This window comes from Onychostoma macrolepis, chromosome 07 (assembly GCF_012432095.1).
Source record: "Onychostoma macrolepis isolate SWU-2019 chromosome 07, ASM1243209v1, whole genome shotgun sequence".
NCBI classification, from domain to species: Eukaryota; Metazoa; Chordata; class Actinopteri; order Cypriniformes; family Cyprinidae; genus Onychostoma; species Onychostoma macrolepis.
Window position 1 is genome coordinate 41,033,539 of NC_081161.1, and position 27,245 is coordinate 41,060,783.

At 36.8% G+C, this 27,245-nt stretch overlaps 1 long non-coding RNA gene across 1 annotated transcript; it reads right to left on the reverse strand.

Moving 5' to 3' along the window:
- Positions 1-24,049: 24,049 nt before the first annotated feature.
- On the reverse strand, positions 24,050-26,240 carry LOC131544731 (uncharacterized). The gene is made up of 3 exons (XR_009272209.1): positions 26,118-26,240; positions 24,796-25,041; positions 24,050-24,697 (listed from the first exon to the last, which is right to left on the reverse strand). It is a non-coding gene; the product is annotated as an uncharacterized LOC131544731 (long non-coding RNA).
- Positions 26,241-27,245: the final 1,005 nt, after the last annotated feature.

A 27,245-nucleotide genomic window follows, 5' to 3' on the forward strand; every position in this document is an offset into this window, starting at 1 on the left:
CCCTTTTTTGACTTCCCTTTCCTCACATCTCACGTTCTTTTCTTCATTCCTCTCATTTCATTTCCTTTCCTCTCTTCCAATCACAACTCACTTATTTTCCTTACCTGTTTTACACGTTACTTCCTTTCCATTCCTTTCATGTCCTTACCTATCTTCCTCTTTGACCTCACTTCTTTTTCTTATTCACATGTTCTTTCCTTCATCTCATGCCTTACTTCCTTTGCTTTATTCCTATCACATCTCACTTCCTTTCCTCTCAATTCCACCCCCCTCCCCCCAATTATCATATTTCAACACACTCAGAGTCCAATAAAACGATTGATACAGATGATGTGTGGGCTGAGTGATATGCTTCTCTGGTGTGAAAGAGAGGAGGAGAGGGAGAGAGAGGGAGCGTGTGTAGTGTGCAATTAGAGGGGGCTTTTTCAGCGCGTTTCTGCCCTTTCAGAGAATATGATATCACTCACAGAGAATTTCCTGCTGCCTGTATTTTTGGACACAATGTACCCAGGAGAGCATGGCAGACTGCAAGAAACACTGAGGATTCGGGGCTTCCTTTGGAGGAGAACATTTCAATGTCACATCAACACGTCTGGCCACATGCACTCTATAGATTCACACGGGCTTTGATGAACAGACTGACAGGTGGGATACAATGCAGTGCATTCTGGGAGATGGTATACTGTCATGAAATCAGTACACAGCCCTCTGAGTCTGAGGTCTCTAGGAAAGACTAGACTTTCTTTTTCACTCGTTATATTACTCAAATTTCTTTCTAAATCTATCTATCTATCTGTTCACATTAAAATCAATTTCCATTGTGAAAAAATAAAGATGTTTTCATTAGTGGTCTACTAATACATGCTGGAATATATGCTGGAAACAAAAACAAACCCTAACAATGCTTTGCACTATTTTTTTTTTTTTTTTGGAGTAGTATTTTAACATTTTAAACTATTTATTTTTAATTGTCTGCTTCAGACTGTATAGTTTATTTCTCATGTGAATACAGAGTTCTCTCTTTTCTCTCTCTCTCTGTCTCTCTCTTAATGTCTCTCTTTGACCTCCCATTATGTGAGTGCATTGAATATGGAAATATGAAGTCCACCCACTCATGTTTCTAGCTCTCTGGTCTGTGTGCTCTCAGCTGGGTTTTATAAAATTGCAGTTGGACTTCACAGCAGTGCAAGCAGGTGCCACTGGAAACAAAGAACAAATATTATTTTTTCCCCCTCCACCTAGCATTTGCTTTCTCTCATACACAGACACATCTGCCATTTCTAGACCATGTGCAGTATGTAAAAAAAAAAACACAGGATTTTCATGGGGATACAGAAGTCTTTCATAATGAACACATGCATCGTTAAATCTGGCTGCCTTACTGACCATGTGGGATGCAACCAAACTATCACTTATTTGATTTACCTCACAAATGGTCATACCATAGTACTTTAATTTGCACATTCAATGCATTAACATAAAGATCCAAGGTTAACAGAGCAATACTACGACAGTGACATTGGTTCATGGTACTGTGTCAAAACTGTGCCTTACTGATCATTGTGTGATGCATCAAAACATACATTTAGTTATTTATTTGTTTGTTGGTTGGACAAAGTACCATGATAAAACCATGTTTTCTTGACAGTTACCATAGTACACTGAAAAAAATGATTAATTGAATTTACTCAATTTTTTTTTAAGGTAAGTGGTTGCAATCAATTTATTTTAGCTACATTTAAATAAACAAATTTAGTTGACTAACTTTCAACATATTTTGTAAAATTAAATGTAGCTAAAATAAATTGTTTGCGACCACTTACCTTAATTTTTTTTTTTAGTGTAGTACCATATTATTTATTATTATTAATATTATTATTATTTTTTTAAATACAATTAGTATTTATAACCTTAAACCTTTAAACACCTGCTAAATAATTTAGACTAAATTTAGATATTATAAAATAAAGCCTATTTATATAGTAATTTGATATATAATATAATATAACAAACAAATATGTTATTTCTGTGTCAAATTATTGTCAAACCTTTCCTTGTTAGAAAAATTGAGAGAAAAGTATGAAAACAAGGGAGCAATGGCACGTTATGTTATCCTGTAAAGGAGTTCAGTCATAATGCTTCTCAAGCTCAATTCGTATATTTCCCAAGTGTGCCCTTTTGCACTGATCCAAGTCCAATTCCATAAATACTCATGTATTAATAACGAGCACAATCTGAAGAATGGGAAACTGATCCAAGATCAGCAACATTCGGAGTGAGTCGGCGTACAACATGCCCAGACATGATGAAGAGGGCAGGTGGCTGCATAGCTGAGTTAGTGACGGGCCTCCACGCGCGTATATTCATTTACACTGCAGCGACTTTTGGCCAGAGACAAATAACTTACAATAATCGCAGAGAACAAACACTCAAGATGAAACCAGCATGAGATGGTTTGCTGGTCTGAACTGGTTAAGGATGGTTCCTCCGGTCTAAAGGGTGAGGGGAACAACAGAGGTCTTGCTACATAAACATTACCTCCCATCAAATATACAGCGAAAAACCTTCTCCAACGCAATGGAGGCACTTGGCCTTAAAGTCTCGCTAGGAATGGGTAAAGTGGCAATGCATTCAGCGGGGCATGTTTTCCTGATACCTAACCAGGAATCACAGCGCCTGGGATGCAGAGGAGATTCTGACCCACTTAAGTCTACATTCCCCTGTTACGATTGGGCTAAAGCTGTTTTACCACTACTGTGAAAATCAATGGGTGTGACAGACTAGAGAAAGTCCAATGCAAATTCTGTTATATGAAAAAACAGGTAATTGTCAGCTCAACGTGAGTCACGTCTCATCAGATCTGATTTCCAACCAGATTAAAAGTCAGAACAGTCTAGTCAGAACGTTTGCCTCTGTATAAATATGGAAATAGCAGTATTTCTATTGGTTTTCAAAAGAATTCAAACATCACCACAATACATGTCTTCTGTTTGCCCATCTGTCTGGTTGATGCCCATTTCTTGTCCCCCACCCCCCAACACTCTCTCTCTCTCTCTCTCTCTCTCTCTCTGGCAGCTCTTTGGGCCTGATGAAGCAGCTGGTGGCAGGAATGCACATGATGACTTGGCACATTCCCAGTGACTTTAATGCACTAAAATTAACAGCTTATTGTTGAGCTAGGCATTCACCGGAGGGCAACACCCTGGTCATATGAAATGTGTATTGTGTATCACAGAGATCAAGGCTGGATAGAATAACGTGTTTGTGTGTTTCACAGAGCGAGGTTGCTTTTAAAACCTTGCCAGTTTTGGGTGCAGTGCTTTGTCTGAGTTTTAGTTTTGACATTACACTGTCTTTTCCTCTTGCTTTTATCTTATTTATTTTTCTATTTTCTGTTAAGCTGCTTTGGAACTGTGTGTGATGCAAAATGTGCTATACAAATACTGTGAATTGAAATGGAATCAAATCAGACTTTAAAAGAAAGGCTTAAAGGTATAATGACAAAGACTGTACACCAAATAATCTCTTGAGTACACTGCTTGCCAGACAATTGTTCAGTTATAGACTATTATTATGTACAGCTATATCAAAGACTATCCACTGATTTCAATACAGTCTACACTACTGTTTAAAAGTCTGGGTCAGTGTGGTTTTTTAATGTTTTTGAAAAATGTATCTTATGCTCACTAAGGCTGCATTTATTTGATTAAAAAACAGTAATATTGTGAAATATTGTTATTTAAAATAACTTCTTTTTTTTTTCTGTGAATATATTGAAAAATGTAATTTATGCCTTTGATGCAAAGCTGAAATTTCAGCATCATTACTCCAGTCTTCAGTGTCACATGATCCTTCAGAAATCATTCTAATATGCTGATTTGATGCTCAAGAAACATTTCATAGTATCAGTGTTGAAAAACCTACTGACTTTTGTGTTTATTCACACAAATCTATTAGTGTTTGCTAAGCATTTTACAAAGCCCTGTCAAATTGTGCTCTAAACGTTGTGCTACAGACACGAATGAAAATGATACCTCAAATAATGACTTTACTAAGTGATTTTCACATGGTGGACAATAAAACAGCTGAAAAATCCCAAAGACTTACAATAACGAGGCCAAAATATCATAATGACTTTGTGGACAGGTTCTTTTGACACAGGCATCCATCCAGTATAACCCTATAGCAATCGCACAGCAATGGGCTAACATTAAACACCTTAACAACACCTGGCCATCACCCAGAACACTGATGTATTTTTAGAAAACATGAAAATTTGGTTGAACATGGCTAACAAAGAATACAGCCATAGTTTCAAATGACATCAAATATTAAGATACAACTTCAGTATAATCAATCATCAAAGAAAGACACGAAACAGTGTTCGACTGCTGTAATTTGGCATATTTCTGAGAGGAATTCAGCGAGACAAGTGATTGTGAAAAGTGGGTGATACGGACCAGAATGGAATCTGTTGTTTAGAGGGAAGAAGTTGAAAAACAAGAGATTTATGATAGCAGCTGTAAAGGAAAATCGCATCAGAGCAAGCATTTTGATACTCTTTGAAATAAAGTGCACCATGAATCATTCATATGGAGACCAGGAATATGTATTAAATAAACAGGGCCCATTTTGATTTCATGTTGACTTGAAAAGGTTTTTTCTGTACTTTTTGAGAAGGCATGATTTTTCTCCTCTCGTCGGTCAAACTCTAGAAGGCACAGAATTTGTACTGAAGTTTTGTAAGAACATCACCCACCTCCAGTCTGAACTCCTTCAAAAGACAGGCATCTTACAGACAACAGCCGGTAACAGCCTGACACTGCAGACAACAGAAAATGACCTCAGATCAGTGAAACAGCACTACACATTCACACATAAGTACTTTAAAGCACGACTAAAGCAGTGAAAAAATGTTCAGATCGCTTTCTGCCCAAGCCGGATGACTTCGGGCTTCACTCCCACGTATAAACAAAATATCTCAAGGTAAAGAAGCCAGAACAGAGACTGACCTGAACCCTGACGCCCACACATGTGTGTGTGTGTGTGTGTGTGTGTGTGTGTGCATGCTTGAGAACTCACACACTGCCTCGTTTTATCGAGAAACACTCCATTGAGGAATGCCGCCCCGTCTAAAAAGCACATCACTCACTTCCTCTAAGCCGTTTAAGAGTGTCACCTGAGTCTCGATCGCTCCGCGGGCCCACCTCCATCACTTTGATCTCTGCTTTAGCTAATGCCTTTAATACACAAGAAATATTGCGGGTTATTAAATGTTTTATGAACAGACGGGTCACACTCCTCCAGCCTCATATGAACTTCATTAGTGTAGTTTATTATCAAGAACACGTGCGTGAAAAGACGTTAAAGTGCACTTATGAAATCAAACTTTTGACTGCTCTTTAATAACAAAAGTGGTCACCTGCTTGTATCCGAACAGTCCCAGGTGTCTTCACGGTGCTAAATTATGACCTATTTGGGGCCAAAGGCAGTGTGCAACCCTTGACTTATGGAAGAGCCACATTTGCGCAGTGTGGGCTGAAATAATTAGGCTTTTAAAGCTGACACGGACCATTCGGGGTCTCGTCACCCCACTCGTACTCACACTTTGATCAGCGGCATTAAACGGATGACTTATGATTCGCAGATTCCCAGAATCCACTCTTCACTTAACATGACGTGACAGAGGAACAATCTTGTTGCCGGATTTCACAGCCCTCTTAACTGCGAGGAAGTCTTTAATTGATTGCGATAATGTGGTTTTACTTAAACACAGCACTGGATTGCATGGAACCGCTGTTTGCGGTGACCATTGCAGATGTGATGGCAGTTTTGGTTGGTGAAGCAATGCAACCGGTTTTATGAGACTGCATGAGTGAGCACTTATGAGTGTGTTCAATACAGAAAGAGAGAGTATCTGGCTTTGTTTCAAAATTTAGAGAGCTGTCTATGTAGGCAGCCTTTAAAGACATTACAAGCATGCTTGAAACAGGTAAAATGTAGGCAGCATAATACATTCTTTGGCAAAATTCTAAATTTCAAGAAAAGGCAATCCCAAAATGCAATGCAACAAGCTCAGTGATAAAACATCTAAGACAGTGGATGAAATATAAATATACTCAATGCATTAAAGACTAAAAACATCAATCAATAAATAAATAAATAAACATTAAAAAAAGAATAAATAACTAATATATGTGTGTTATGTAAACAAATTTCAAGTAAACTAGTTTCAATATTTTTTAAATTAAAAATTAAATAACATTTTTATTTAATATTATTATTATTTTTTACTTTTTAAAAATATTTGCATATATACCACAAATATTTTAAATAAAAATAAAATATATTTTATATATTTTATGTTAATTTTTTAATATTTGATAGAGTATTTCTTAATTATAAATGTAAATAAATTCAATATTAATAAATATTATTGATTTTTTTTTTTAAGTATCAACATATTTTATGCTCAGGTATCAAGTCAGTTTATTATGCACATCACATGAAGAGCACTATAATGCACAGAGTTGATTCGTGCGTAGAGTGTTCCAAATCACGCTCCATCTCAGTTAGGATGCTGCCTATGACAGCAATGGGGCTCACCATTGTTTGTACAGATAATTTTTCACATGTCTGAGTTTTCATATATGTGTGTGTTCTGTATATGTGCAGGTGTGACAACACCTGTACAGCTGTGTCAGTAAACTGTGTGTGTCTAACAAGCCCAAACATGTTTTCCAGTGTCCTCCAGTGTGTCCTTACCCACCCGTGTGTATGCAGTGGGACCAGTGAGGTCAAACATGTCGTCCTCTGCTTGGCGTACAGTATTCTCCAGCCGCAGGGGATATTGTTGAGGGAGTGTGTGTGCTTACAGTAGGGCCTGGGAGAATGAAAACAAACTTGGCTCAGTGGTAAACATGTGGTGGTGCAGCCCAGGCGGGGGCCGCTGACGTCCATAAATAAACCTCTCTGGGTTGGCTGTGAATCCGTACAGTTGGCTCAAAGTGGATGATGTCATTCTTGGCTGGCCAGGAACAGTGTCACAGCACATCTGCACCGGGCCAAGTGGCACAGCAGCGGAGGAAAGTCCCGCTCCAGGACACAAAGCCTGACTGGAATGCAAAACATGACTATCATGCTCAGTATTCTTGACTTGTTTTCTAATATAAATATCGAAACATTCTTAAATAGAGATACATTTACTTGAGAATCAAAACGACATTGGTTACGCTCATTTTCTGAAAAATTATTCCAAATTAAATGAGCTTTGTAATTAAAGTAATCCTATTTTCTCTTTGAATTAAGTTTATTTTTTCTAAACCCATCGGCAGATACTTTTCTTTGTTTTAAGCATGAACTCACTTAATTTTGATATATATTTTTAGAAAACAAGACTTAATATCAGTTTACTTCTCGATTAAATGTATCTCGATTTAAAAATATTTAGGTATTTGTACAGAAAAACAGAACAAAAATACTAAGAAAGATCTTTTTCTCAGTTGAAAAAGTTCTCTCATTGTTGAATTGACAATGTTATTGCGAAACAGGCCATGAGTCTGCAGGTGCAAAATATAGAAACAAAAATTAAGGTCATGCATAAGAGAGTGATACTGAAATGATTACTCACTTGGCATTGTTCTGCTTTAGTGGTGTCAATGTCACGACCTGTGAGCCACATGCATCCTGTGCAGGAGTCCAATCCGGCCTGTGGGATGATTTGAGGAAGAGTAAATATGCTAACAAAAACCTGTCTATTTATTACATTTAACAGAAAGACCATTTTATTTTTTATTGTTGCTTTGTAACTGTTTTTGCTCATTTATTGTTGATTATGCATTCATAGAAGAAAATTTCAGATGGCACTTAGAGGTTTTTGCATCTGAACTCTTCATATATATATAAAAACCAATAAAAAAGCAAGAACACACTTATTCTTGCTTTTTATTGTTTATAATTTATAGTGTGCAAAACTCAACTAAATGGGAGGAAAGACAACATGGACAGGTATGAAGAAAAATATTAGGAATATAAGAGAATTACACAAGTCTCGACTGAATAATTATTAGATATAAATATATTAGTCATGATTTGATGCTGCAGGCCAATAATTAACATTAACAGTCGGACAGTTTCTTTTTTTAGGCCTAATTTTGTGCTAATGTTTCATTTCAGATGGCTTATTAAAGCTGAAGTTCTCCAGCAGTGAGTGGTTTTCATTTTCTTGTCGGTACTGTTGTGTTGTGCTTGCACTCTCTATTCTTTAACAAATAACAAAAAAGCTCACATAAGGTGACTTTTTGTCTAATTTGCCTTTCAACTGAGTTTGACAGCCCTGCTCTGCTGTCACATAATAACAAGTGTGGAGAATTTGTGAAACAGGAGGTTGTGGTTATATATGGTGTAACAAAATAGTTAGAGATCTGAGATGGAAATGTAAAGATTTATGTATGCACAAAAGGTTAATGCTGGTTCCGCTCTAGGGAATTTGAAGTCATTGTAAAGCGAGGTCTCATTAACCAGTTCATGGTTTTAACCCTCCACGTTCTTCGCCCAGACAAACATGCAAGTCGTTGTCTCTCTAATTAAAAAATAATATTTTTTTTACTCATTATTTTTGGCATGTTTTGCGGTAACATACATACACACACACACACACACACACACACACACACAGTAAAAAATAAAACGTTGAGAAAACTTAAAAGTTTAAGGCAACCAGCTTCAGCAGAATTTTGAGTTTTCTCAACTTGTTTTTTCTTTTGCAGTTTATACAACAAAAAGTTGAGAAAACTAAAAAATCTGCTGAAGCTGGTTGCCTTAAACTTTTAAGTTTCCTTAAAGGGATAGTTCACCCAAAAATGAAAATTCTGTCATCATTTATTCACCCTCAAGTAGTTCCAAACCTGTATGAATTTCTTTGTTCTGCCGATCACAGAGGAAGATATTTTGAAGAAAGTTTGCAACCAGGCTGTTTTGGGGCACCATTGACTTCCATAGTAGGAAAAAAAAATACTATGGAAATCAATCGTGCCCCAGAACTGCTGTTTCCCACATTCTTCAGAATATCTTCCTTTGTGTTCAGCAGAACAAAGACATTCATACAGGTTTGGAACTACTTGAGGGTGAATAAATGATGACAAAATCTTCATTTTTGGGTGAACTATCCCATTTTTTACAGTGTGTGTGTGTGTGTATATACACTGAACAAAATTATAAACGCAACACTTTTATTTTTGCCCCCATTTTTCATGAGCTGAACTCAAAGATCTAAGACTTTTTCTATGTACACAAAAGGCCTATTTCTCTCAAATATTGTTCACAAATCTGTCTAAATCTGTGTTAATCTAATTCTCCTTTGCCGAGATAATCCATCCACCTCACAGGTGTGGCATATCAAGATGCTGATTAGACAGCATGATTATTGCACAGGTGTGCCTCAGGCTGGCCACAATAAAAGGCCACTCTGAAATGTGCAGTTTTATCACACAGCACAATGCCACAGATGTCACAAGTTTTGAGGGAGCGTGCAATTGGCATGCTGACTGCGGGAATGTCCACCAGAGCTGTTTCCCGTGAATTGAATGTTCATTTCTCTACCATAAGCCGTCTCCAAAGGCATTTCAGAGAATTTGGCAGTACATCCAACTGGCCTCACAACCGCAGACCACGTGCAACCACACCAGCCCAGGACCTCCACATCCAGCATCTTCACCTCCAAGATCGTCTGAGACCAGCCACCCAGGCAGCTGCTGCAACAATCGGTTTGCATAACCAAAGAATTTCTGCACAAACTGTCAGAAACCGTCTCAGGGAAGCTCATCTGCATGCTCGTCGTCCTCATCGGGGTCTCGACCTGACTGCAGTTCGTCGTCGTAACTGACTTGAGTGGGCAAATGCTCACATTCGATGGCGTCTGGCACTTTGGAGAGGTGTTCTCTTCATGGATGAATCCCGGTTTTCACTGTACAAGGCAGATGGACAGCGTGTATGGCGTCGTGTGGGTGAGCGGTTTGCTGATGTCAACGTTGTGGATCGAGTGGCCCATGGTGGCGGTGGGGTTATGGTATGGGCAGGCGTATGTTATGGACAACGAACACAGGTGCATTTTATTGATGGCTTTTTGAATGCACAGAGATACCGTGGCGAGATCCTGAGGATCTCTGAGGATACCGTGACGACCATCACCTCATGTTGCAGCATGATAATACACGACCCCATGTTGCAAGGATCTGTACACAATTCCTGGAAGCTGAAAACATCCCAGTTCTTGCATGGCCAGCATACTCACCGGACATGTCACCCATTGAGCATGTTTGGGATGCTCTGGATCGGCGTATACGACAGCGTGTTCCAGTTCCTGCCAATATCTAGCAACTTTGCACAGCCATTGAAGAGGAGTGGACCAACATTACACAGGCCACAATCAACAACCTGATCAACTCTATGCGAAGGAGATGTGTTGCACTGCGTGAGGCAGATGACCCCCCAACCCAATACAGTAAAACTGCACATTTTAGAGTGGCCTTTTATTGTGGCCAGCCTAAGGCACACCTGTGCAATAATCATGCTGTCTAATCAGCATCTTGATATGCCACACCTGTGAGGTGGATGGAGTATCTCGGCAAAGGAGAAGTGCTCACTAACACAGATTTAGACAGATTTGAGAACAATATTTGAGAGAAATAGGCCTTTTGTGTACATAGAAAAAGTCTTAGATCTCTGAGTTCAGCTCATGAAAAATGGGGGCAAAAACAAAAGTGTTGCGTTTATAATTTTGATCAGTGTATATACAGTGCTGCTTGAAAATTTGCAAACCTTTTAGAATATAGTCATAAATATGACCCAAACCATCATCAGATTTTCATATAAGTCCTGAAAGTAGACAAAGAGAATCGAATCAAACAAGTGAGAGTTGTCATTTATTTATTGAGAAAAATTATCCAGTGTTACATATCTGTGTGTTGCAAAAGTATGTGAATCTTTGCTTTCAGTATCTGGTGTGACCCACTTTTGCTGCAGTAACTGAAGGTAAAGTTTCTTGTAAATGCTGATCAGTCCTGCACAATAACATGTAGGAGTTTTTGCCCATTCCTTAGTGCAGAACCACTTAAACTCTGTGATGTTGGTGGGTTTCCTCCTATGAACTGCTTGCTTAGGTCCTTCCACAACATTTTAATTGTATTAAGGTCTGGATTTTGACTCAGCCATTACAAAACATTAACTCTGTTTTTCTTTAACCATTCTTTGGTAGAATGACTTGTGTGCTTGGGGTTGTTGCCTTGCTGCATGACCCACGCTCTCTTGAGACGCTGTTCTTAAACAGATGTCCTGATGTTTTCCTTTAGAATTTGCTGGTATTATTCAGAATTCATTGTTCCATCAATGATGGCAGGCTGTCCTGGCCAAGATGCAGCAAAACAGGCCCAAGCCATGATACTACCACCACCATGTTTCACAGATGGGAGAAGATTCTTAAGCTGGAATGCAGTGTGTTCTTTTCTCCGAACATAATAGCTTCTCATTTAAACCAATAAGTTCTATTTTGGTTTCATCCATTAATTAAACCTTTCTTCAGCAGTCCTCTGGCTTGTCCACATGATCTTTAGCAAGCAATTGTCTTTTTGGAGAACAGTGGCTATTTTCTTGCAACTCTGCAATGCACACCATGGTTGCTCAGTGTTCTCCTGATGGTGGGCTCATGAACATTAACATTAGCCAATGTGAGAGATGCCTTTGGTTGCTTAGAAGTTACCCTGGGAACTTTTGCAACCTCGCAGACTATTACACATTCTGCTTTGGAGTGATCTTTGTTGGTCAAACACTTCTCGGGAAGGTAACAGTGGTCTTGAATTTCCTCCATTTGTACACAATCTGTCTGACTGTGGATTTGTGGAGTCCAAACTCTTTAGAGATGGTTTTGTAACTTTTTCTAGCCTGATGAGCAACATTAACTCTTTTTCCGAGATCCTCAGTAATCTCCTTTGTTCGTGACATGATTCACTTCCACAAACATGATCAGACTTTGATAGATCCCTGTTCTTTGAATAAAACAGGTCATGTACTGACGTTTGATAGTCATTACACTGACTGAAAACACGTCTGCACAGACGGACTCTAATTTCACCTTTAAATCAACTGCTAATCCAAGAGATTCACATACTTTTGCCACTCACAGATATGCAATATTGGAACATTTTCCTGAATAAATAAATGACAAAGAAAATATTATTGTCTCATTTGTTTGATTGGGTTCTCTTTGCCTACTTTCAGGACTTGTGCAAAAAATCTGACGATGTTTTGGGTCATATTTATGCAGAAATATAGCAAATTCTAAAGGGTTCACAAACTTTCAAGCAGCACTGTATATGTATATATATATATATATATATATATATATTTATTTATTTATTTATTTATTTATATTTTTTAACCACAAAACATGCCAAACATAATGAGTACGAAAATGATTTTTTGAATTAGAGAGACAACGACTTGCATGTTTGTGTGGGAGAAGAACGTGGAGGGTTAAAACCATGAACTGGTTAATGAGACTTCGCTTGACAATGACTTTAAATTCCCTAGAGCAGCACAGAAAAAACAAAGATTCCTTGAGCATTGAGTTGTGTTCCTCACCATGATGAAAGCAACTTTGCTCTTTGTTGCTTTTCCTCCTGATCAGAGTCAAACAAATTCCCTTTGTAAGTTTAAGAGTACGACATCTCTCACACAGAGACGAGCAAATAACAGCACTTCAATTACTACAGCATTCTGTCAGATCTCGGATGTGCTTCGAAAAACAAATAAGAATTACACATAAAGACTAAAAATACCACTGCTACAATAATAATACACATTTTAATTAGATTTTAACCGCACACCCAGTGCCACTGCAGTAGGCATTGTAGCATCTCACTTTTTCAGTTTTCTGCAATAATTTATTCTAATTGGTTATTTGTGGCATTCTGTGGTCAAATATTTTTGACACGCTATTAATTTCAAATATACTGTATGCTTATGCTTGTATCACATTCTCTTCCTACACCATAAAAGTTTCTTAATAGTTAAGATTATAATATATATATATATTTTTATTTTACATCTCACCAATGCTGCATTTATTTGATCAAAAACATATTAATATTGTGACATTTTATTGCAATTTAAAATAACGTTTTCTATTTGAATAGAAATTTTAAAGTGAGGCAAAGCTGAATTTTCAGTGTCACATGGTCCTTCAGAAATCATTCTAATATGCTGATTTGCTGCTCAGGAAACATTTATTATTATTATCAGTGTTAAAAACAATTGTGCTGCTTCATATTTTTGTGAAAACCATGATGCATTTTTTCAAGATTCTTTGATGAAAGATCAAATGAACAGCATTTATTTGATATAAATGTTTTTGTAACATTTTACTTCACATTTTGACACATTTTTCAGGATTTCTCAACGAAAAAAATTCAAAAGAATAGCATTTATTTCAAATAGAATTTGTTTTTAATAATGTCAAAATATTTACTGTCACTTTTGATCAATTTAACGCATTCTTGCAGAATTAAATTTCTTACTGACCACCAAAATTTAGAACAGCAATTATTTCAACTCAAATCAATATTTCATGCCTATGCATTTAATTACTTTGTGAATAGTTGTGCAGTCCATTTAATTTAAAGTCAATCAGTCACTATTGCAAAATAAACCCCTTTAGAATGAACTGACCATCCCGTCTGGGTATATTTTGCGATAAAGACTGACTGCACATCATCCCTAACATATGTGTGAGTAACTGCTTACAAGAAAAACACAAATAATCCAAACTGCTCAAAAAAAGTGGCTGTATGCCATCCGAATAACCAGTTTATTAAAAATAGATGCTGTGCATACGGACTCAAATCAATGTGCGTCCAGTAGTCAGGCCTGACGCTGCAAACAGCTCAATAAATATCGAATGATGATCATTTGTTTGCAGCAGCGGTCGGATACAGAAACGCTGGCAGATGCACAAACTCAATGCGATTGGACCGACCGTCGAGGTCCTCCTCTCTCCACACATGCTGTTGCTGTTTCAAGAAGCCCTGAGGGTTGTTTTTGTGATTTCTTTTGCTTTCTCTCTTTGTTTTCCCTCTTGAAAACAAGCTCCACCTTTCTCCCCCTTGCACAGAACGCTGTGCATGTTGACAGGTTGAACAGAAGGTACGTGGTCTCTCCTCGCGCAGCACTGATTACTTCACCAGCTTTCACCCAAGTCATTTACTTACCCTCAGCCTTCTGCGATCCTTTATTTACCTCAAACAAATCCTGCTGATTCCAATCATTAGCTGGTACTTAAATATTATATTCCAAGGTCAGAAGATGCCAATCACGTTCTCACCGACTTCAAACAACCGGAATACACATCATATATATTTCATACGGCATCGGATAAACAATGTAGAAGAAAAATCAATCTGAACAGAGCGTGAGGGTAAAGCCTGCATGTGTCGAGAAGTTTCTGAAATGTCACATCTACAGCCGTCTCAAACTCATGCTGTTTCTGCAGTAATCGCAGGTTGAAGATGTCACTGACCTGGAATGATGTTCTTGTGATAGTTTAAGATGCATTAGAGGCACTATAAAAGCATGCTGTGGAAAATGGAGGCTAATTGACAAGAGCAGAGAGACGTCCATTACTGCAGGTCAGAGAGAGTCTGTAGATAAAACACACAAATATCTGGTCATGTGGCAACAACTGACACAACTAACTGACATGAAAAAGAACATAGTGCATGGAAGAGATAATGATGCTTGCTTTGAAGTATCAGTAATGCTATTAAAGAAATAAAGGGCACAAACCTACTTACAAGATGTTGTCATTTTTGTTGTTGTTGTACTGGCTGATGTGAAAGTTGGCTTGAAACAGAAGTGCACATTGACTTAAATACTATTTATTTAGAGTGCTTAAAGGCACAGTTCACCTGAAAATTTCAAATTTGTCGTTCCAAAACAAAAGGAGAAATTTTCTAGCCATTAATTTCCATACAATGAAAGCTGTCAAACTTCAGAAAAGCAAGATAAACAATGAAAGTAGTCTATATTCTAGTACATATTATGTATTCACTATTTCATGTCTTCTAAAGTAGTGTGACAAATTATAGCTGTTTATTACTGAAAATTTGGATATCAAGCCTAACGTGACTGTCTAATTGTACTTTGATTTAGGAGCTATAATAAATGATGACAAAATAGTCATTTTGGGCTGAACTATTCCTTTAAACATGGTTACGGACACCTTTTCCTATAGATGCATTATTAAAGATGATCAAAACTGACATTGAAGTAAAATGTTACAAAAACATTTAGATCAAATAAATGCTGTTCTTTTGATCTTTCATCAAAGAATCTTGAAAAAATGCATCATGGTTTTCACCATGCAGCACAACTGTTTTTAACACTGATAATAATAATAAATGTTTCCTGAGCATCAAATCAGAAGGATAATGACACTGAAAACTGGATTAATGATGTCGATAATTACATTTTAGCATTGTTAAGCATAAGAGAAAAAAACTCAAATTTTGAATGGTTGTGTATCTGGCTAGTTCCGGCTAGTTATTGTAAAGAATATAGTAAAACAAAACACTGACCACATTTTTGTTAAATCTGATTACTATTCACAATGGACCAACATCAGAAGAAACATTCCGAATTAGGTGATGAAATGTGTTGCAAGTTGTTAGATATGATAACTATACCCAGCATTACTCACTCAAAATGAACAAAGAAAATGCACTGTGCCATGTGACTCATTTTTTACAAAAAGCATGGCTTAAATGTCTGAATGGACAAAATCCTGCTTCGTTTGTTTTAACAGGCAAATAAAAGGCAGTCTAAACACAGGAAAGAGACAATAAAAGACGAGCAGCACTGTCGCTGAAGTGTTTGTGGATGGTAGGAAGAGGTACTGTAGTTAATGTGGTAAAAGCCCAAATGAGAGCGAGCAACTTTGATGTGAACCAAAGCCAGAGGGGCAAAGCAGCACTACAGTCTACAAACAGAACCATTTGGTCCCACACCTGCAAGTTGTTAAATATTACAGCCGTCCCATTTATGAAGACCCACCCTACTTGTTAATGCTGTGTACTGAGGCATATCTGGGTAAGAGCACACTGGGCTCTGCTGTTATTTGTGTGCTCTGCTCTAAGGTCTTTATAAAAGTCACACGTTTGAGGCGCCACCTGAGTATATCCACCTATAAGGGATTTAGTTTACATCCAGTTCTTTTTGGTCACATTACTATCTCTGTTTTCTTGGGTTATTTCACTAGATCTAATCTTTGAACCTTCGCTCATGTGAGCAGAGTTAAATGAAAATGTTTGGTTTTCAATCTTTATCTTTAATCATATTCTGAAATAGAAAATAATTTTGTTCAGTTGTCGTGTGACAATTTTGTCAATTGTTCTAATTTCTAAAATGAATTGGAATAAAAAGGTAATTGTTCTTTCAGCATCACAACAATTAAAATTGGGTCTGAAATTATTTTGTCACTCAATATTATGAGTAGTTGTACAAGTACAATATTATTTCCTACATTCAAAGGAAGATGCAAGCAACACATGGAACTAAATGTGAAATTTTGAAGTAGAAATACTGAAATAGTATATTCTTCTAAAACCTCAGAAAATCATTTTTACAGTGTAGTGTTAGGTTGCTAAAACAATGTTTTGTATTCACACAAAATCACTTTCTTTCAGGTACACAAACTTTTGAAGAGCTTGATGAAAGTTCAAAATGTGCTCAGAGTGAAATGTTTTTTTGGGATGATTAATGTCGTTCTTTTGCTGTGAATAGACCCTTTACACTTCACAACCCCGTGTAAACAGGCAACCTCGTTCACAGAGTGTGACATGAATTGAATGCACACTGACAGCGATTGTCCACCTATAATTTGATGGATAAAACAAGAACACTCCTCAACGGTAGACGCAAACCTCCCCCACATTCTACCGCGAAGCAAAGCATTATGCTAAGTAGCAGCAGTATCTTCCCTCAGCTGGAGACGAGCTCTTGGGAAGGAGGGCCACATGATGCTTGCTGGTTCATGAACAATGTCTTGGCTTCAGTTTGCCTCCCGCTGGGCTGGGAATCAGCAGGCCTGCTGTGCGCTTGGGATGGAAGATTCTGGATCTTCAGCACAGGGCCTTTAGATGGGTGGTCAGATGCCATCAAACACATCCTCCCTCTTTCATGCATGTTTCATTCAACTGTGCTCTCTGAGCTCCATAGTGGATCATATGTCTGAAACTTTCTGGAAACAGGGTACAAAATAGGACAACAAAATTTTTTATTTATTATTATTATTTTTAAAGGAACTACTTCAGAGACTTAAATTAATAATTACCAATGTAAGGATGTAATACTATTTAATAATACAATACATCTCACCAACATGGGAAAAAAAATAAACATGGTATTTGTGCCTGTAATGCTTTAAAAACTGGAAATGAACACCAGTTCATGACCATGTATATATTGTACAAAACTGGTGTTCACTTTCAATATATATATATATATATATATATATATATATATAAAATATATAAGTTTAATCCAGTTCAATCCAAGTTTATTTGTATAGCATTTTTCACAATACATATTGTTTCAAAGTAGCTTCACAGCTGCAAAGTGTTAATTAGCTGCATGTGTTTTTTGAAGTTTCAAAAATGTATTTGCAATGATTAACAATGATTTTGAATCATTTTATCTTATTACTTAATGTGCCATTTTTAAACAAATACATATTTTCCCACCATCGAACCTGCATCACCAAATGTGCATCAACAAAAAGCTCTTAGCATCACCAAAAAGTTTGCTTAATAAATACATTGGAGATATGCTCACTGAATATAAACCTAACAGACCACTCAGATCATTAGGATCGAGTCAGTTAGAAATACCAAGGGTTCACACAAAACAAGGGGAGTCTGCTTTTAGCTATTATGCCGCCCGCAGTTGGAACCAGCTTCCAGAAGATATCAGATGTGCTAAAACATTAGCCACTTTTAAATCCAGACTCAAAACTCATCTGTTTAGCTGTGCATTTGTTGAATGAGCACTGTGCTACGTCCGAACTGATTGCACTATGTATAATCACTTTCTATTCTTAAATGTTTTACATTCTTTTAAAATCAATTTTTAAATCACTTTGTTTTTATTATTGATTTTTATTATTTTTAATTTCTTATTATTTTTAATGACTATTTCACTTCTTTTTATGTAAAGCACTTTGAATTACCATTGTGTATGAAATGTGCTATATAAATAAACTTGCCTTGCCTTGCCTTAATTGTTTTGTACTAAAATAAAAGAGTTAAAGAGAGAGGGATAAAGATCACATATAATTTAAGATCTCTAGTATTGCATCATATGTCTTCCTTACTTCAACTTTTATTTATGTAAATCTGAAAGAAAATAAATAAGTAAATAAATAAATAATACTGCTCTAATCATTCTTCTTTCTTTTGGTTTCAAGAATATTTGTAAAACAAAACCAAAAAAAAAAAAAACATTTTGTGTTTCCGAGTTAATATTTTCAATTTTCTGTCCATTAACTTTATAAACACAGTTTGCACAAACAAGGCCTTGCATATTGAAAAATCTCAATTGGATTTAGACAACTGGTTGATCCACTGGGTGATCTGAATAAAGCTTTCTCCATTGTCCACCTCTAACAATTGTTCTACAGCTTTTGAAGAATGGACGGAAAAACAAGTCATTCTCCCTCTTAAACCCCCTTCAGTGTCAGTGCAAACTCGCATAAGCTGAAGAGGAGATTTGACTCATGACGGCAGGGTAGAAGAAAGCCAGGCTTAATGATTCAAATGTTCAAGAAAGCCCTTGTGAGCCCCAGGAGTGAGGGTGGAAAGGGTTGTCTGGGAACAGATTGATGAGGCTGCAAAGTGGACCTCAATGAGCCAGAGGAACGAGGTGAAAAGCCCACGCATAATCATCACACAACGCCACTCACGAGCATTTCCATAATCTGCCACTTGCTGATCGTCACTGATGTAAGACGGAGTCTGTTCATTGTGATGTTCAATGCATTCTAATGATCTTCTCTAAAATGGCTTCACTTGAAGAATGTTATTGAATCCAGACGTTCAGTGCTATTGACTGTCTGTGTAAAAGTGTTTCTTTGGCCTCTTTTGACTCTCTTAAAACACACATTTCATACTCTTCGCTGGTTAGATATGTCTTCCAACAATGTTTAGCAGTGTAGATTCATGCATGCAGAGGACAATTCTGTCATTTTATTATTTTTATTTTCCTGAACCAATAAATGTAATTGCCACCGCATCAAAATTATGTTTTGTGTTTGAGAGCATACGGTGGAAATGACATTTTAATAATTTTTGGAATCAGAAGTTTGACTCTTCGCTCTTAGAAATAAAGTTTTTATGGGCTTCTATGGTTTTATGAACCTTTAACATCCATGGAAACTTTCCATTGCACTAAAAGTTCATTATAGTGAAAAATGTTCAGATTATTAAAATGTTCATCACACTAAGACAAAAAAAAAAAAAAAAATGGTTCTTATCGGAACTGTTCACTGACAGGTGGTTTTTTAGAACCCAAAATGGTTCTTCTATGCGAAAACTTCATTTTTAAGTGTTGTTAAAGGTAATTTCAGAATGAAATTACAGCTTGTTTGGAAATGACAATAAAAATATCCTGTTCACAAGAGATATCAAACGTGTTTTTTTTTTTTTTTTGTCACACATCACATTTCATATCTCAAGTATGCTCTTCACTGACATTGTTTGCTTGTTAAACAAGTACTCTAACATTTGATGAAAAAAAAAAAAAAACGTTATTACGGGTAAAACAGTAGTATGTTTTCATTTTCACACTTTAAATGTGGAATGGTTTGTGTTTATTTTATTCTTTTTATTCTATTATGATAGATTTTAAAAGTTTAAGACTGAAAACCAGGGTCTGGGACAAGAGTCAAACAACACAATCCCAAAATACATAAAAGCCACTTTAAAGGTAGCAAAATAAATAATAAAGACCTGGGAAAAAAGTTCCCAGGCCAGTTTTGATGTGACCTTTATATAGCAATAAGAAAAATCAACACCTGCATGGGACATAATAGTTGAAGAAACACCAAAAGTTTTAAAGTAGGAAGTAGTGTGCACAAACATAATTGCTTGTCACTTCTGTTTTCAGAAATATAAACAGTATGTTGCATACAGCTTTGTTTTTTTTCTCCATGTAGTTCAGAAAACTAAGATGACTAGTTACAGGAATGGACTGGAAAACAAAACAAAAACCCCTCCTCTTTTGACTCTTGAATTGCTATTGTTAACTGATGTCACACGCTGCTGACCTCGAGGACAAAACTTATCAATCGTGTCTTGTCTATCAACATACTTTTAAATTCTAAAACAGATATTAGTGGCTGTTCCTCCTCTGGTTTGACCACCCATCCTTTTGTAGCCAGTTGATAATGGGCCGTACAAGCACTACAATAGCATTAGCATAGTTTAGAGCTTTATGTAAGCAGAATAATTGAACTGATTAAAATTTGCAGTCAGTTGAGAGGACCCTCTATGGACTCTCTCCCTCAGCACTTCTCAAAAATCCCTCCACACAAGAATAATCACAGGACAGCCGGCAATTAGAAACGGCACCATTACCTTTAATGGCTGTGTATGAATTAAAATAAAATGAAATGCAGACATTACACGAAAGAACAAAAGCACTGAGCTAATAAATAAAAATGGGGGGAAAAAGAACAAAAGGTAATAAATGAGTGCCGTCAGCATTTGGAAATTACTGGAAGTCAGAGATGCACCGTTATTTAACCCAAACATGTGTTTTGATGGAGACATAATTGCAGATATCAGTATTAGCTGGACGAGACACATGTGACGCACATCTGAAAACCAGATCTCAATAATGGCATGATTAATTCAGGGTTCTCACACTTCTGACCAATGAGTTTCTATGACTTGCCAGGCATTTGTAATCACTGGTCTGATTCAGACAGATTTGATAATGAAACATTCAGACCAATTCCAGAATTTTTTTATTGAAAATAACCAACTCAAAAATAATGATTTGCATACAATAGGATGATACTATGGCTTGGAATTTAGAAACTCATAGCTAGAACATAACTGCCATATTTGAAATAGAAAATCTCAAGCAAACAAAGGCAATATAGATATCTATGAAACACTACGAGCAAACATGGATTCAGTGAATCTACAAGCAGATTAACTAAAATAGCTAAGATTGTTGCCTGCCATAATGAAATTCATGACTTCATATCACACAAAACCTGCAATAACTGAAAAAAAGAAATAAATAAAAAAAGAAGAAAAAAAGCCCTTAACTCACAGGCTGAAAATGTAAAGAATAATAAAGCATGATCTGTGTAGTCTGATTCACAATCAAGTCTCATGAGTCGTTCTTTTAATGAATAGTCTAGAAGACTTGGTTTAAATCAGTCTAACAAATCCTTCACTGAATTAACTTACAGAACTAATGAATCAGCATATGAGTCACTTACTGAAATGAAAAGTGTTAGATGATGTGGAAATCATAAAAGAGGTTTTGTCTAGCAAACCATTTAAGAATTCATTTGAGACCTCACAAAGAATCCAAACAAGAATATAGGGATATATCCAAGACCGGAGACTACATGTAATAATTTATCAACAAATTATGAAGCACTACAACTAACCACAGTGTGTTTAGCATTTAGAAAGGTGTTTTTTTGCACAGGGATGAACAATGCTATGCAAACCCATTAGCACTAACTTGTAGGCATCTCCCGGGAGGATCATTTTCATTAGTCTGGCTATAAAGAGGATTAATTGTCATAAGAGGGAAGCACTGCCATGTGTTAGCCAAACAGCACCTCTGCACATACGTTACAAGTTCAAACCGCAGCCTACAGAAGCCACAGACTGAAAAAAATGAGTTCAATCATCACTAATGAGCTGACAGCATTTATTTGTACACAAGAAATGCAACTAATTATTTTGATTTTTATGCATTCATCAATGGTGCAAATTACACAGGCCTGATAATTTGTCTGTGATTGGAGGTTGGCTCTAGAAAGAATATGCCTAGAATAAATAAATATGTATATGTGTATAAATATATCAAATATAAACTTGAAAATATAGAAACCATATATATATATATATATATATATATATATATATATATATATACTCATGTAACTTGAGGGGAGTGTTATCAGAGATCTGGGTCAATAAATTATAGATGATGTGTTATCTAAGAGAAAAGTGCCAGAATGTTTCTAAACTGAGTTGCTTTCATCTTCATCTTTGGTCTGCTTCTTCAAGCTTGATATCACTTCTGCCCCATTCGTGACTGACCACATTTGCATGCAAGAACTAATATATATATATTTTTTTTTACATTTATCCTGCATCCTGTTTTCTGAGACTGAAATTGTACAACCCGAATTCCAGAAATGTTGAGACGTTTTTTACATTTGAATAAAATGAAAACTAAAAGACTTTCAAATCACATGAGCCAATATTTTATTCACAATAGAACATAGATAACATAACAAATGTTTAAACGGAGATATTTTAGACTTTTATCCACTAAATGAGCTCATTTCAAATTTGATGCCTGCTACAGGTCTCAAAAAAGTTGGCACGGGGGCAACAAAGGGCTGAAAAAGCAAGACATTTTGAAAAGATGGGAGAACATCTAGGAACTAATTAAGTTAATTGACATCAGGTCTGTAACATGATTAGCTATAAAAGGGATGTCTTAGAGAGGCAGAGTTTCTCAGAAGTAAAGATGGGCAGAGGCTCTCCAATCTGTGAAAGAGTGCATAAAAAGATAGTGGAATACTTTAAAAACAACATTCCTCAACGTCAAATTGCAAAGGCTTTGCAAATCTCATCATCTACAGCGCATAACATCATCAAAAGATTCAGAGAAACTGGAGAAATCTCTGTGCGTAAGGGACAAGGCCGAAGACCTTTGTTGGATGCCCATGGTCTTCGAGCCCTCAGACGACACTGCATCACTCATCGGCATGATTCCAGAAATACTTCCAGAAACCACTGTCGGTAAACACAATCCACCGTGCCATCTGCAGAGGAAAAGTGTTCTATGGTCAGACGAGTCTAAATTTGACATTCTTGTTGGAAATCACGGACGCCGTGTCCTCCGGGATAAAGAGGAGGGAGATCTTCCAGCTTGTCGTCAGCGTTCAGTTCAAAAGCCAGCATCTCTGATAATATGGGGGTGCATAAGTGCATACGGTATGGGCAGCTTGCATGTTTTGGAAGGCACTATGAATGCTGGAAGGTGTATAAAGGTTTTAGAGCAACATATGCTCCCCTCCAGACGACGTCTATTTCAGCAGGACAATGCAAAACTACATACTGCAGCCATTACAACAGCATGGCTTCATAGTAGAAGAGTCTGGGTGCTGAATTGGCCTGCCTGCAGTCCAGATCTTTCACCTATAGAGAACATTTGGCGCATCATTAAACGAAAATTGTAAAATTTCTCAGTTTAAACATTTTATCTATGTTCTAATTTTAATAAAATATTGGCTCATGCTATTTGAAATTCTTTTAGTTTTAATTTTATTCAAATTTAAAACATGTCCCAACATTTCCGGAATTCAGGTTGTACTTTAACGGATCAACATTGAATGGTCATTCAAAGTGCAAAGACAGCCCCGGGCCAAATGTGACCCAGTGAGGGGTAATTTTTTTTTTTTTTTTTTTTTTAGCTGTATCAGGATCCAATAAATAAATAAATACAAATAAATGTAAAACTGGCTTAGTACAAACTGGCGCTCAACCACTTCTGAACTCTTTAATGCACAAAAATAGGCATCTTCTGGGCATTTCTGGGTTTATATTATGCGGAATACACTAATATATAATATTAGTGAAGCGTAGCAAAAATACAACATCAGTTTGATGCAAAAATAATATTTTCCTTTATTTTGCTATATAAACTATCATTGTATGCTCAGTGAAATGCTACCACTAAGCAGATGAGTGAAAAATGAATAGTGTTTGTGAGGAAACTCACTGGGACTCTGCTTCGTGTTTCAAATCATTTTGCAAATGGGGCAATACGCTTATAGGCCAGATGAAATATTTATTTTCCAATCACAAAAGACAAATTTAGACTGAAGCAATAGTTTCCCCTGGCAGATTTTCCCTCTACAGCGATAAAACATCTGTGTCAGCATCACTGGAAACATTGTAGAACAGAGACACATCACATGGACAGACGGGAAGTGCAGAAACCAAATGAAGCATGCAGTCACTCTGATAGATTTAGGAAATACATTTTGAATTGATTGCTACTGTTGATATGTGCAAACACATTTATGGTTTGCTTGGGTCCGGTTACTTGAGAAGCAAAATTGCATAAGAGAATGAGATGGACAACACGTTTAGGCTCATGTGTTTAACAGCTTGTTGAACTTCCACTCTGGGTTTCATCTCCCTACCAGAGACACGATATGTGCTTGGTGTCATCTTTGATTTGAATTTCCAGTTTCCCATAACTGCTGTTCATCCTCTTTTCCATCACTGCAAACTCATCATGACAGCTTCCCTTGTCTGGGGCAAAGCAGACTAACTCAACAGATGTTCCACAGCGCTTGGCTGGTGTTTCTCCTTCGCCAATGCATCTGATTAAAGAAAGAAATGACTAGGCTTTTAAGACTTAGGTTGTCAATTAATTAAACAAATTAATCAAATCAGTTAAATAAAATGTCAATCAACTTACTGGATCATTTGGAAATATATCAGTATTCGCTGAGATGAAGAAAATTAGGTAATTAACAGACCTGCTTTTGTATTTTTTCCCCCACTGCCTATCAAAACACTGAAAACTGAAGTAGTTGTCTGAACCCTGAGGGGTTTTTTGAGGACGTTGCCTGTTGCTGCTGATTTAAGTTACAATGTGTTCACAGAACGCCGAGAGCAAAGTAGCATGGCGACCTTAGTTTGTTCCTTCTTTATCCTTTTGTAACTGTGTGAGAACAGACAGACGGCCGACATTAATGATGCATCCGCTTGAGCTTAAAACAGCTTGTGTTCATTAATTGATTGACTATTATGTAATCATGGAGAATCATTAATGTAGTGCACAAAGAGGAAGTGTACATTGGCAAATAAAAGATTTATAATTACCACGAGGAACTGCGATTTCAAAAGGAAAATGCACTCTGATCATTTGTTAATACAATAATTGCAAAGCGAATATATTTCTAAACAACAATTATAAATAATATAATTATCGCTACAGTCGACAGCAATCCATTTTACACGAGTTTGTCAAATCTGTCTGAGGTAGAATGAGGAAAAGGAAAATGTCTTTTTTTTTTTTTTTAAATGAATAACACTTAAAAACTGTCAGCCCTTCTAATAACTTCTGCTTTAAAATTTACAGGTGAAAGAGCTTCAGTTTAATATCAGTGCACTGCCTGGGTTGACTGAATTTAAATGCTAATTAGCATCAGCTACGCTACTGGCATCTCAGTGTGCATGCTAATGCACATAAGAGCACATCCACTGACAGTTAGCTAGAATAAATTCTCAATTTCTATCCCAATTAATCCAGGAAAACTACAGGGAAAGCTAAAATGCAGCAAATGATCCCAGATGGAAAGCTGTCTTACATTCAATGGGACATACTGCATTAGTAAGGTCATAAGAAGTCTTAAGCATATTTAACTAACCAAAATTTGTATCTAAATAAATAAACATAACAGTTCTTGCTCATTTTGAGATGAACATCATAACCTGTAGTTCAATGAGAGTCTATACCAGAGGTCAGCAACCTATGGCACATGTGCCAACATTGGCATGCAGAGGGATATCACTGGCACGTGAGCAATTGTAACACATACTGGTCAGACTCGAGGGCAAGTGAATAACAGGAGAAGTTTGTTTATAAACAGGAGAGCCCTGGAGAAGTGAAGAGAGACTTCGGGTGAGTAAGCCTACTCAGAGAAGTTCTAGAGGATGGATCCAAGGAGTAACAAAACTTTCTTTGCCTTACAGGAACTCATGGAGACGGAGACCAGGAGGACAGGAAGCACACACCTCAGCGGGTGATTGGAGCTGGAGATGGATGACACAACTGAAGAGGGAGATAGCAGGTAAGTACAACAGGTAGGTAAACTAGACTGTTTAGGGTAACGATACCAAGGGTAGAGTCCACTTCGTATTTACGAGATCGGACAATGATTACTGCTGAGGTGTGTGCTTTTGTACCAGACTTGATGAGTGTGATAATGAGGGACAGGTGCTGGTGATCAGTATTCAGGTGAGGGAGTGCGCTGTGATTGGCTGGGGAGCGAGCCTGACCGATCTGTAACAGCAATAGGGAAAACGTACATTTTGAGGTAATCATTCCTCAAAGTCACACAGTTATCAATACCATTACATTTTGAGACTTACCCTGTGCTAGGTTGCAGATGTTTTTCATTAATTTTTTAATGCAAAATGTGAATACTAAATCAGTCAAACTGTTTGGCGAATCAGATTGAATCGTTCACAGGAGTCATTGTTCTGCACAGTTCGGCAACCTTTTGGGCATGAATTGCTATATTTAATTTTTCTGGCTAACCACTGTGCCAATGAGCCATGCTGTATTTATATGATCATTTTAATATTCCTGAAGCATTTTTTTCATAAAAGGTTTTTTAAACTTTTCAAAATTCTAAAAGAAAAATGTTTAATGTTAAATTAGACAGATTTACAGTGTGACCCTAATGAACACCATTGTATGTGTGAATGTCGACACAACACCATCATTATGATTCGTAGAAGTACCTGGGCTGGTACTTCTAGCTCTGACGCTTGGCACCTCCTTCATGCCATCTTCATCAAATGTGTTGGAATCGTCATATTCATCATTTTGAATGGCGAAAATTAAATGCTTTACGTTAGCTTAATGATTGATAATTAAATATAGTGGAAAATTAAACAGTTTAAGTTAATTAAGCACAATACAATAGTGTTGCTCATAAAGATAGGCACTTTATGGAGTTAATAAAGTGGTCTGTTGAGGATATGAGATATATGATTTTTTTTTTTTTTTGGTGTTATAAAACAAAGCATTTGGGTGGTTTAGTGTTTTTTGTGCTTGTCCTTGTTTGTTTTTGTTTTTTTTATATGATCTTTAAGATCTGGCAACACTAAAACTACCGCAGGGTTCGTGAGCGCCAC